We start from the raw sequence: 14,404 nt of genomic DNA on the forward strand, positions 1-14,404 counted from the left end.
TAGAACCAACTGTGGTTAATCTACTTCAGGACAGGGGACTTTAAGGAATATTCCCAAGCAGTTGCTGCTTCTGCCTTCCCCTCCCCCTCATGCTTCTGCACCAACTTGGGTGTGGTTCTATACCATCCTCAGTGTCTCAGGCACCATTGCTTCCTCCTCCCACACTCCAAGTCAAGGAGCAGAGTGCACCCCCCCCACCTTGGACCACCCATTTCAGATATCTCCACTGGTGCCCCAACTGAAAATTGACAATGGGGAAAAATTGAATGACTTTTAGGTGGACGCAGGTGAAACATATTTGATGTTTAAACTAATTTAAGTTTATTGGACCTGTCTTTAAAGTTATCGACAAAGGTCAAATAAGCTCATGTTATCTCTGTTGCAATTTGTTAATGATAGTTAATTTTGTCTGTCTCAAAGTTTTCATGGGTAATTGTTAAGATAACTTTCAAGGTCCTTGGTAACCTGAAACTTTCCAAATAGGCTGGAATGCTAAAGCTTTGATTATTGAACATGGGTTTGTGTTTCCAAATTCTTATTGCTGAGAAATTAAGGCTATTCGGACCTATTGGAAAACATGCTTTGTACTTAATTGGTTCATGAATTTACCATCTAAAAAAATTCTGATGTAAACACTTCCCAATTGGTTACTAAGTCCTCAATTGGAGACTAAGGTTTCCTAAGAGTTAAAATTCTGCTAAATGTACTTAAGACTGATGAAAATAAAGAAAGCAACTCTGTATGTAGGAAAATAGGGGATTATAAGAAAGATATAAGGAATGGAAATACAGTTTCGTTGAGGGTAGAAGAAAGTAATTTTGTCCTAAATGAGACAGGTTATTTGGAAAGAAAAGGCTTTGGGACAAAATTTAGAAGCAAAAGAAAGTTGTAGAAGGTTGAGATGAATGGAATCTTAAAAGTACACTAGTATAAGGTTGAAATCCTGCTTTTTTCTCTGCTCAAATGACAGTTTTCTTGACCTGTTGAACTCCTCTTGATAAGACAATGCAAACAAAGGTTTATCCTCCAGGAGAATCAAAGTTTTAGGTCTCATCTCTATCAGGTCTTTGATAACTTAGTTAAAACTTCTGAATGTTAAAGGAGCTAGGTTTTGATAACAACTGTATAATGTTATACATTCACCTTTGGGATCTTTTATTGCCACTTTGGTTGAATACATAAAATTGTAAGAATTTTAATGATCTGTAATCCTATTTCGGATGCACTTATGACTTATGGGGTTTTAACAAACTTCTCAGGATTTAGATGGTAAATGAAGTCTTTTTGACCAATTAGGTCCTTTTATTTGGGATGTTAAGTTATTTGGAAAAGCTGTCATACGATAGTAAACCTTAGATTGTATTGCACAGGTAAATGTTGTAACTGCCTGAATATATGCAATTCCTAAAATTTTAATGTTTTGATATAAGGTCATCACTTAATATTCTGATTACTTGAGATGTTATGTGTCACAGAAATAACTGAATTTCTTTATCAATTGCATCATAATGAATTCTCATCAGATCTTTAACGATGTCTATTTCTGAGATTTTGTCATCTGTAATTGTTCTTATTCTCTCACAAAATGTGTTTTGTCTTCAAAGAGATTTATAAAAAGGACTTTGGGGACAAATACAGATATTTGACATCTTTATGATTAATACTAAAATGGGTAAGAATTTCCAGAACTAAAAAGCTGCATTCAAATTGAACAAGAATTAGGAACATGGGATTAAATGAACTGAGGAAGATTATAGTTTTGTGATTCTTGTTGAAAATATTGCTGGTTCCCTAATGTTTCCTCTTACAGATTAAGGTAACTTTCTCTTAAGATATCGATGACATACAAAAATGTCATAAAGTATGCATTTGTAAACTGAAGCATTTATCTTTCTCTCTACATTATTCCCCTGAAATTCAAAACTCTCAATGAGTATTCTTTCTTTCATGGCAATTACAATTGTTTGCATAAGTTCAATAAGAATCTGTTCATCTTATAACAGGTCACCATTTGGAAATACTGGTTATTTTACCAAGGCTTTGACTGGAATATTTGAGGATGTCATTCATAGACTCAGATATGACCAGACAAATTTAAGGAATTAGGGTTGGCTTTATAAAACATGGAGCCATAAAGCCCCTTGGAAATGTTGGCCTGGTGCCTTGCTTACAGAGTTCCCAGCAGCCTCACCAGGTTAAGTAAAGAAGGTCACTTCCTAGCAGGTGCAAGAACCTCAGGATTTCTTGGGGACCTCATGAAGAGGAATTCACCCAATTCTACAGGTATTGCAGGCCTGTCTAATGGCACGTATTTGGCTTGGCTTCTGGCTTGGAGAGGCTACTAAAAGTTCAACCCAGAGATTCCTTATAAAAGGTTCCAGCAAAGCAAACTTTAAAAGATCCTCATGATCAGTCACTATTCTTACTAAGCTTATATAAATAATTAAGCCAGGTTTGTTAAGACTGGATTTGTTCTACAAATACATTGGTCTCAATTTGTCTATCTCTGGAAAGGGGGGTTTCAGAGAGAACAACTATGTTTCAACAATGAACTGTTATGATTGTTAAATTCTAGTTATGATTGCCTTTAAATGTTTGTTGTTTGCCTAAACTAGATACTTGAGGTAAACGTCAGAAAATTGTCACAGTATTTCATGTACAGGCAATCTTCTGTGCTTGTTATTCTATGGGCATAATAATAAGACCCCATGGGCATATGATTATTTAAACAACTGGAAAACAGGATGGATCTTTAAATATGCAAACCATAGCTTCCCTAAACCTGATCTGACAGTTCCCAGAAACCCACCCCTTTCGAAGACTTGGAGGTGGACTTTACAGACATACAACCAAATAGAGGATTCAGTTTCAGGTATCACCCCATGCGTCCATAACTCCAGAGTTAAGAAGGCCAACTCAGAGTAACCCTCAACCTGGCGAAGTGATCCAGATCCATTCAACCCGCTTAAACTGATCTTCAAAAAGACACTGGCCCCTGAGATCTCCAGCCCTGCTCCAGTCACACCCCGGAAGCTGGCTGGCCTGCACATAGCAGAAGCTTGAGGAATCAACATATGGACCGAGCCCAGGGATGTGGATGCAACTCTGCCAGCCCTTGTCCCTTACTGGTGTCATAGCCCGGATCTTACTTCTTGCGCTTGGGCTGATAGAGACTGCACCAACAAGCTGGACATGGGACAAAAGATGCATGCCGGGTCTCACATACCTCCTCTGGATGGGAGGATTATTAAGTATTGCCTGTATATTATGATAACCTCTTTCACCCTCACAACTGCCGCTTACCCACTTTTTCCCCAGGATTGTTATATGACAATAAGGGGTGTCAAGGGCATTCAGTGCCTTCACCTCCCTCCACAAAGATTGCTACAAGGGAAAACACCTACTCTCCATCAGTCACCCGGTGCCTCAAGGACTAAGTATTGGACCATAGAGATAACCCAAAATGTCAGGAACCCATGTCACAACAAGGGCCTCCAGAGAGAGAAGCGAGCTTGCTACACTTAACTTCCTCAATGGGGGATCTCTGACGGGGGAGGGATGCAAGACAGGGCCCTTCAAAAGGGTATAAAGATACCCAAGACAGGGTAATATAAGCCATAAAGCGACCACTCCCCTGGCAGCCTGCCAGGGTTTGAGCCTTTCAGCCCTGAATCAGATGCTGACCAATTCCCCATTCCAGCGTTGGGCCAACACTACTCTATAAGTCCTTCATAAAATAGATAATCACACCCAAACCTGCTGGATATGCTTGACCCTCAGCCAAAGGGCTTACTTAGCCACTCCTATCCCTTTGACCTGGGAAGCTCCTGAAAATCTCAAAACCAACACCTCTGTCTTAATTGGACCACTGGCCACTGGTATCCATCTCACAAATGCCAACAATCTAATCTGTACAGTCCCTGAAGGTATGAACAGTACCTCCCTATGTGGAAGCAATATAACCTTAAAGAGGAATACAACCCTATGTTCACCCTCTGGGGTGTTCTGTGTTCTAATTTGGCCTACCGATGCTTAGAAGCCAACTGGAATCAGACATGTTATTTCATCTTCCTAGCCCCAGAGATATCCATGTACACTGAAGATCAGTTCCCAATAGCCTTTAGCCCCAAGTCCTGCACTAAACTGGCAATCCTGCTACCCATTCTGATAGGAGCAGGAATTGCGACAGGAATAGGAACTGGAATGGGGGTATAGGTTCATCCATAGGACTATACCATAGACTATCTCAAGAGCTAAATTAAGACATGAAATGGGTAGCAGCTTCTCTGGTAACCTTACAAAGCCAAATAAACTCTCTGGTGGCAGTGACCCTCCAAAATAGGTGAGGCCTTGACTTCCTCACTTCAGAAAAAGGAGGGACTTGCACCTTTCTGGGGGAGAAATGTTGCTATTTCATGAAACAGTCAGGAATAGTTACAACTACATTTAAGGAACTCAAGGAAAGAATTTGACATAGACAACAGGTAAGTATCAACCAGTGGAAAGGATGGGATCTCATGGATTGGGCATCCTGGCTTCCTGCCCTGGCAGGGTTCCCTCCTCTACATAATTTTACTTGTATCCATTGGCCCCTGTATACTGAATGCTGTGGTACGTTTTATTGAAAACACTCTTGCTTGCCAAACTACAGCATGTATCTTAGCCTTCTGAGAGTACCAACCTGTAAAACTGAAAGGTGATGCCTACTAAAAGTTCTTTTTTTTTAAGGCATCAAAGGAGGGACTGTTGGAGAAGTGCATAAAGTACCCCAAAGATGGCTGATGGGGCTAAAACAAACTCTGGTCTCTAGCTTAGAGACCCCCTCCTCTGGTTTCTTCTTCCTTTGTTTGCTGTGTGCGTGAAAACCGCCACAGATATGGAGGATGTTGGCTATAAATTACCCTCCCCACTTGCATTCCAGGCTCACACCTTTGGAGAAACAGTCTCCTCTGAGCCCCCCGGTGTTAAATAAATCTCCAATCCACCAAGATCTCCAAGTGCCACTTGGTTTTTCCGCCAGCGTACCAGCCTCGTTCCATAACACAGACACAAACTTAGGAGTATAGGGAGAAAATTATTTTTCCTCCCTTCCACAATTAAGAAATTGAATGTCAAATTGTCTATTGATGATATTTACAAATTGCCAAAATAAGATATGTTATTTGACCAAACCATCAATTTTAACACACCCAATCTTTGATGGCTTGTGAGTCTAAAGTTCTGATATTCGAGTTTCCACTTTCGCATGAGGACTTGTTTTTTTATTCTTTCCTTTGGCTATAGTTGAGTCACTCCTAGACATTAGAGTATCAATAAAAAAAAATAGAAGACCGTTCTTCTAGTGTTATAGAACCAGTCTGGATCGCTGGCAGAGAAACCAAGAGGCACTCAGAGATCTTGGTGGATCGGAGTTTTATTTACATCAATGGACTCAGATGAGACAGTTTCTCCATAATTCTGAGCCCCAAGTTCAAGTGCGAGGGGTAATTTATGGTTTTGTCTTGTCTGCATTCATGGCAATTTGGCACGTGTGGCAAGCAGAGCAGGAAGAACTCAGGAAGAGGAGTCTCTAGGCAGGGACTGGAATTCCCTTGTTAGCCCTGCTGGCCGTCTTATGGTATAACTTTGTTTTTCCAACACTAGGAACTTAAAAGCCAGTTGGAGAGTCAAAAGGAAAACACATAACAAAATCTAGCATTTATTGAGCACTTACTATACTGAAATTAAAAGCTAGTCATTCATTATCTTATTTTATCCTAACAACCTTCTGAGTGGGTACTAATTGATGTGGGAAACAAAAGCAAATGAAAAATTAAATTTCCATACTGTCTATAGCTCATTGACAAGTGCTTGAAACAGGCAAAGGGACATTCCTCTAGGAATTCAGCTGCCTCAATGATGACAACTTTGCTAAGGGCAAAAGGCAATCTTAGCTTAACATTATCCTGACCTCCAGGATTCTGTAAGTCTCCTTTAAGATATAAAAATTCCTTTGGAAACTTCCTTTATCTCTACCCACCAAGATATATGTTAGCAATCATCCTCCAAGAATATGGCACACTGATATACATCTGAAGGGTCTTATGGTTGAGTTTTTGCTAAACAGTAATAAATGATCTTTTCCTAACAATAGCTAGCCCCCTCAGGATCCTGGAAACCTTGTTTCCAAAGTACCTTGGAGGCTTACACCATCCTTAAACCCCTCTTAACTTGAAGGTATATAATCAGTCACCCTTCACAACCCCAGTGCAGCTCTTTCTGCCCACGGGTCCCGTCCCCATGCTTTAAAAAAAAAAACACCTTTGTGCACCAAAAATGTCTTAAGAATTCTTTCTTGAGTTGCGGCAAGATGGCGGCTTAGGAGGACGCTGGGCTCACCGCACGTCCTGCTGATCACTTAGATTCCATCTACACCTGCCTAAATAACCCAGAAAACCGCCAGAGGATTAGCAGAACAGAGTCGCCGGAGCCAAACGCAGACGAGAGGCCCACGGAAGAGGGTAGGAAGGGCGGCGAGGCTGTGCACGCTCCACACCTGGCGGGAGGGAGCCGGGGCGGAGGGGCGGCTCGCCGGCCAAGCAGAGCCCCCGAGTCTGGCTTGCAAAAGCGGAGGGGCCTGACGGACTGTGTTCCGACAGCAAGCGCGACTTAGCGTCTGGGAGGTCATAAGTTAACAGCTCTGCTCGGAAAGCGGGAAGGCTGGAGGACAAAGGGAGGGAGAGCTGCTGAGCCCCCTGACAACAGAGCTCAGTTTGGTGGGGAACAAAGGCGCTCGCCAGCGCCATCTCCCCCGCCCATCCCCCAGCCAAAATCCCAAAGAGAACCGGTTCCTGCCAGGGAACTTGCTCGCTCCGCGCAAACACCCAACTCTGCGCTTCTGCGGAGCCAAACCTCCTGCAGTGGATCTGACTCCCTCCCGCTGCCCCAGGGACCCTCCTGAAGTGGATCACCTAAGGAGAAGCGATCTAAGCCTGCCCCTCCTGCCCCCATGCACCTTGCCTACCCACCCCAGCTAATACAGCAGATCCCCAGCATCACAAGCCTGGCAGGGTGCAAGTAGCCCAGACGAGCCACACCAACTCACAGTGAATCCCACCCCTAGGAGAGGGGAAGAGAAGGCACACACCAGTCTGACTGTGGCCCCAGCGGTGGGCTGGGGCAGACATCAGGTCTGACTGCGGCCCCGCCCACCAACTCCAGTTATACACCACAGCACAGGGGAAGTGCCCTGCAGGTCCTCACCACGCCAGGGACTATCCAAAATGACCAAGCGGAAGAACTCCCCTCAGAAGAATCTCCAGGAAATAACAACAGCTAATGAGCTGATCAAAAAGGATTTAAATAATATAACAGAAAGTGAATTTAGAATAATAGTCATAAAATTAATCGCTGGGCTTGAAAACAGTATAGAGGACAGCAGAGAATCTCTTGCTACAGAGATCAAGGGACTAAGGAACAGTCACGAGGAGCTGAAAAACGCTTTAAACGAAATGCATAACAAAATGGAAACCACCACAGCTCGGCTTGAAGAGGCAGAGGAGAGAATAGGTGAACTAGAAGATAAAGTTATGGAAAAAGAGGAAGCTGAGAAAAAGAGAGATAAAAAAATCCAGGAGTATGAGGGGAAAATTAGAGAATTAAGTGATACACTAAAAAGAAATAATATACGCATAATTGGTATCCCAGAGGAGGAAGAGAGAGGGAAAGGTGCTGAAGGGGTACTTGAAGAAATCATAGCTGAGAACTTCCCTGAACTGGGGAAGGAAAAAGGCATTGAAATCCAAGAGGCACAGAGAACTCCCTTCAGACGTAACTTGAATCGATCTTCTGCACGACATATCATAGTGAAACTGGCAAAATACAAGGATAAAGAGAAAATTCTGAAAGCAGCAAGGGGTAAACGTGCCCTCACATATAAAGGGAGACCTATAAGACTCGTGACTGATCTCTCTTTTGAAACTTGGCAGGCCAGAAAGAATTGGCACGAGATTTTCAGGGTGCTAGACAGAAAAAATATGCAGCCAAGAATCCTTTATCCAGCAAGTCTGTCATTTAGAATAGAAGGAGAGATAAAGGTCTTCCCAAACAAACAAAAACTGAAGGAATTTGTCACCACTAAACCAGCCCTACAAGAGATCCTAAGGGGGACCCTGTGAGACAAAGTCCCAGAGACATCACTATAAGCATAAAACATACAGACATCACAATGACTCTAAACCCGTATCTTTCTATAATAACACTGAATGTAAATGGATTAAATGCGCCAACCAAAAGACATAGGGTATCAGAATGGATAAAAAAACAAGACCCATCTATTTGCTGTCTACAAGAGACTCATTTTAGACCTGAGGACACCTTTAGATTGAGAGTGAGGGGATGGAGAACTATTTATCATGCGACTGGAAGCCAAAAGAAAGCTGGAGTAGCCATACTTATATCAGACAAACTAGACTTTAAATTAAAGGCTGTAACAAGAGATGAAGAAGGACATTATATAATAGTTACAGGGTCTATCCATCAGGAAGAGCTAACAATTATAAATGTCTATGCACCGAATACCGGAGCCCCCAAATATATAAAACAATTACTCATAAACATAAGCAACCTTATTGATAAGAATGTGGTAATTGCAGGGGACTTTAAGACACCACTTACAGAAAAGGATAGATCATCTAGACACATGGTCAATAAAGAAACAAGGGCCCTGAATGAGACATTGGATCAGATGGACTTGACAGATATATTTAGAACTCTGCATCCCAAAGCAACAGAATATACTTTCTTCTCGAGTGCACATGGAACATTCTCCAAGATAGATCATATACTGGGTCACAAAACAGCCCTTCATAAGTTTACAAGAATTGAAATTATACCATGCTTACTTTCAGACCACAATGCTATGAAGCTTGAAATCAACCACAGAAAAATGTCTGGAAAACCTCCAAAAGCATGGAGGTTAAAGAACACCCTACTAACGAATGAGTGGGTCAACCAGGCAATTAGAGAAGAAATTAAAAAATATATGGAAACAAACGAAAATGAAAATACAACAATCCAAATGCTTTGGGACGCAGCAAAGGCAGTCCTGAGAGGAAAATACATTGCAATCCAGGCCTATCTCAAGAAACAAGAAAAATCCCAAATACAAAATCTAACAGCACACCTAAAGGAACTAGAAGCAGAACAGCAAAGGCAGCCTAAGCCCAGCAGAAGAAGAGAAATAATAAAGATCAGAGCAGAAATAAACAATATAGAATCTAAAAAAACTGTAGAGCAGATCAACGAAACCAAGAGTTGGTTTTTTGAAAAAATAAACAAAATTGACAAACCTCTAGCCAGGCTTCTCAAAAAGAAAAGGGAGATGACCCAAATAGATAAAATCATGAATGAAAATGGAATTATTACAACCAATCCCTCAGAGATACAAACAATTATCAGGGAATACTATGAAAAATTATATGCCAACAAATTGGACAACCTGGAAGAAATGGACAAATTCCTGAACACCCACACTCTTCCAAAACTCAATCAGGAGGAAATAGAAAGCTTGAACAGACCCATAACCAGCGAAGAAATTGAATCGGTTATCAAAAATCTCCCAACAAATAAGAGTCCAGGACCAGATGGCTTCCCAGGGGAGTTCTACCAGACGTTTAAAGCAGAGATAATACCTATCCTTCTCAAGCTATTCCAAGAAATAGAAAGGGAAGGAAAACTTCCAGACTCATTCTATGAAGCCAGTATTACTTTGATTCCTAAACCAGACAGAGACCCAGTAAAAAAACAGAACTACAGGCCAATATCCCTGATGAATATGGATGCAAAAATTCTCAATAAGATACTAGCAAATCGAATTCAACGGCATATAAAAAGAATTATTCACCATGATCAAGTGGGATTCATTCCTGGGATGCAGGGCTGGTTCAACATTCGCAAATCAATCAACGTGATACATCACATTAACAAAAAAAGAGAGAAGAACCATAGGATCCTGTCAATCGATGCAGAAAAGGCCTTCGACAAAATCCAGCACCCTTTCTTAATAAAAACCCTTGAGAAAGTCGGGATAGAAGGAACATACTTAAAGATCATAAAAGCCATTTATGAAAAGCCCACAGCTAACATCATCCTCAACGGGGAAAAACTGAAAGCTTTTTCCCTGAGATCAGGAACACGACAAGGATGCCCACTCTCACCGCTGCTGTTTAACATAGTGCTGGAAGTTCTAGCATCAGCAATCAGACAACAAAAGGAAATCAAAGGCATCCAAATTGGCAAAGATGAAGTCAAGCTTTCGCTTTTTGCAGATGACATGATATTATACATGGAAAATCCGATAGACTCCACCAAAAGTCTGCTAGAACTGATACAGGAATTCAGCAAAGTTGCAGGATACAAAATCAATGTACAGAAATCAGTTGCATTCTTATACACTAACAATGAAGCAACAGAAAGACAAATAAAGAAACTGATCCCATTCACAATTGCACCAAGAAGCATAAAATACCTAGGAATAAATCTAACCAAAGATGTAAAGGATCTGTATGCTGAAAACTATAGAAAGCTTCTGAAGGAAATTGAAGAAGATTGAAAGAAATGGAAAGACATTCCCTGCTCATGGATTGGAAAAATAAATATTGTCAAAATGTCAATACTACCCAAAGGTATCTACACATTCAATGCAATCCCAATCAAAATTGCACCAGCATTCTTCTCGAAACTAGAACAAGCAATCCTAAAATTCATATGGAACCACAAAAGGCCCCGAATAGCCAAAGGAATTTTGAAGAAGAAGACCAAAGCAGGAGGCATCACAATCCCAGACTTTAGCCTCTACTACAAAGCTGTCATCATCAAGACAGCATGGTATTGGCACCAAAACAGACACATAGACCAATGGAATAGAATAGAAACCCCAGAACTAGACCCACAAACGTATGGCCAACTCATCTTTGACAAAGCAGGAAAGAACATCCAATGGAAAAAAGACAGCCTCTTTAACAAATGGTGCTGGGAGAACTGGACAGCAACATGCAGAAGGTTGAAACTAGACCACTTTCTCACACCATTCACAAAAATAAACTCAAAATGGATAAAGGACCTAAATGTGAGACAGGAAACCATCAAAACCTTAGAGGAGAAAGCAGGAAAAGACCTCTCTGACCTCAGCCGTAGCAATCTCTTACTCGACACATCCCCAAAGGCAAGGGAATTAAAAGCAAAAGTGAATTACTGGGACCTTATGAAGGTAAAAAGCTTCTGCACAGCAAAGGAAAGAACCAACAAAACTAAAAGGCAACCAACGGAATGGGAAAAGATATTCGCAAATGACATATCGGACAAAGGGCTAGTATCCAAAATCTATAAAGAGCTCACCAAACTCCACACCCGAAAAACAAATAACCCAGTGAAGAAATGGGCAGAAAACATGAATAGACACTTCTCTAAAGAAGACATCCGGATGGCCAACAGGCACATGAAAAGTTGTTCAGCGTCGCTCCTTATCAGGGAAATACAAATCAAAACCACACTCAGGTATCACCTCACGCCAGTCAGAGTGGCCAAAATGAACAAATCAGGAGACTATAGATGCTGGAGAGGATGTGGAGAAACGGGAACCCTCTTGCACTGTTGGTGGGAATGCAAATTGGTGCAGCCGCTCTGGAAAGCAGTGTGGAGGTTCCTCGGAAAATTAAAAATAGACCTACCCTATGACCCAGCAATAGCACTGCTAGGAATTTATCCAAGGGATACAGGAGCACTGATGCATAGGGGCACTTGTACGCCAATGTTCATAGCAGCACTCTCAACAATAGCCAAATTATGGAAAGAGCCTAAATGTCCATCAACTGATGAATGGATAAAGAAATTGTGGTTTATATACACAATGGAATATTACGTGGCAATGAGAAAAAATGAAATATGGCCTTTTGTAGCAACGTGGATGGAACTGGAGAGTGTGATGCTAAGTGAAATAAGCCATACAGAGAAAGACAGATACCATATGGTTTCACTCTTATGTGGATCCTGAGAAACTGAACAGGAACCCATGGGGGAGGGGAAGAAAAAAAAAAGAGGTTAGAATGGGAGAGAGCCAAAGCATAAGAGACTGTTAAAAACTGAGAACAAACTGAGGGTTGATGGGGGGTGGGAGGGAGGAGAGGGTGGGTGATGGGTATTGAGGAGGGCACCTTTTGGGATGAGCACTGGGTGTTGTATGGAAACCAATTTGTCAATAAATTTCAGAAAAAAAAATAAATAAATAAATTAAAAAATAATAAAAAATAATAAAAAAAATAAAAATATAAAGTCAAAAAAAAAAAAAGAAAAAAAAAAAGAATTCTTTCTTTGCCGTCAGCTCCAAACCTTAACACTTAAAACCACATCAGTAATGACTTACATTTATTGAGGTCTTATCAAGTGTTTTACGCATATTCTATACTTTTCACAATGATCCTGTGAGGTTCTGATAATCAGTTGGCCCTACTTTATTAAGGGGGAGGGGAACTGAGTCATAGGGAAGTTAGGCAATTTGCTCAAGTTCACAATGCCAGTAAGTGGTGGAGCAGAGGGTTTAAACCCAAGCATTTTGGCTTCAAAGCCTGGACTCTTGCTGCTTTACTATTATCCCAGTTTTACAAATGAGGACATTGAGGCTTAGAAAGAAAAAAAAGTGATCTACTCAAGACTATGTGGCTAGTAAATGAGAACCGGGGTTTTGTTTGACTCTATGGCTCATGCTCTTAGCTCTTGAGTTATACTGCTTCATAAAGCAAAAAGCTAACAATTTAAACAATTAAGTAATGTCACATGGCATGGTGCGATGGTGACAAGTTTAGCAGAAGAATTTCGAGATTTTGTCTTCCTTTTGAGGAAGGAAGCTTTTGTTATTTGTATTGTTCGTATTTTCCTTGTTGGATTTGCTTTCATACTTTAAAATTTTTTCAACAATAAGGACAAAATTAGTTTAAAAGTTAATTAAAAACTCAGACCCTTCAATGCTCTAGGCTAGTTGCCTTGCTTCCCTTGATGATATGGACATGATCAATTTTTTTGTGTTCCATTTGCGGTGTTATTGACAGTTATTGAAAAAAGAAAACTCCTTGTGCAGATGCATTCTTTGGCCTTAAATTGGCCTCCTGGGTGAACATGGCCTTTGAACAATTAACCACCTTGATAACAAAAGCCTTTCCAGACTATTGATGCTAACATCTCCAGTGCCTCCAAATTAATCTTTTCTTTAGCATTTAAGGATAGAAGCTTTTTGTATTTATTTTTGCATAAGAGATTCCACATTCAGTTGATATTGTATCTTTCTTTGGTTAATCAATTTTGCCATTCTCCTCCAAACAAAAATGTAAATAAGCAAACCCACATTAAACACAGCCAAAAAAGATGTTAGGCCATGAAGGACACTTGAGTGGCTCAGGTGGTTGAACATCTGACTCTTGATTTCAGCTCAGGTCATGATCCCAGTGTCATGGGATTGAGTCCCACATCAGGCTCCTCACTGAGCATGGAACCTGCTTGGGATTCTCTCTCTCCCTCTGCTCCTCTCCCCACCTTGCTTTCTCTCTATGCCTCTCTAAAAAAAAAATAAATTAAAAAATTAAAATAAAAGAAGTTAGGCCATGAAAGGTGAAGAGCATTTTGATCTACAGAAATGGTGGCTGTGGTGGCTGTAGGGTGTGTGTGGATGTACATGTGGCAGTGGGAAGTACAATTAAGAAGCAAAAAACACTTTTCCTCGAGCAGGTGGTGGTGGCTTGTGCAACCATTGCCAAGGTTAGAGTTTGAAGTCTTTCCGGAAAAAAGGAGGAGCTGCTGTAACAGCTAGACAACCTAAAGTTGGAGTTGAACCATCTCTATGTCACTAAAGTGACTTGGATATCCAAGTTCTCCAAGATCCAAATTGTTTGCAAATCCATTGCCTGCATTCACACTATTATTAACCAGACCCAGAAAGAAAACCTCAGAAAGTTCTACAAGGGCAAGAAATACAAGATTCTGGGTCTTCAGACCAAGAAAACACGTGCCATGGATTACCATCTTAGCAAGCATGAGGAGAAGCTGAAGACCAAGAAGCAGCAGCAGAAGGAGCAGTTGTATCCACGGCAAAAGTTTGTGGTCGAGGCCTGAGCATCATGGCATCAATAAGCACAAACAAACTGGAAAAAAAAAGAAGTAAAAAATAAGTGAAATGGCACAGGAAATAAGGATGGAAAAGTCTTGCTGTTGTTTCGTTTGTTACAGTTCTTCTCTATCCATGTTCTGTCCAATCTAGAGATTCCCTTGTAGAGGAAGCACTGTGTTTCTCCATTCATCAGTGCTATGGGAAGCAAAAGATTTGATGAATGGTATTCTAATTGGACATCAAACCAAGACAGTGCTTGCTTTCCAACCC

The 14,404-nt window shown here is 41.0% G+C and overlaps 1 pseudogene; it reads left to right on the forward strand.

Annotated features, from left to right (window-relative positions):
- The first annotated feature begins 3,945 nt into the window (after positions 1–3,945).
- On the forward strand, positions 3,946–14,139 carry LOC122477100 (annotated as a pseudogene).
- The last annotated feature ends 265 nt before the right edge of the window (positions 14,140–14,404 follow it).

The sequence above is a fragment of the Prionailurus bengalensis genome, chromosome X (genome assembly GCF_016509475.1).
Source record: "Prionailurus bengalensis isolate Pbe53 chromosome X, Fcat_Pben_1.1_paternal_pri, whole genome shotgun sequence".
Taxonomy (NCBI): Eukaryota; Metazoa; Chordata; class Mammalia; order Carnivora; family Felidae; genus Prionailurus; species Prionailurus bengalensis.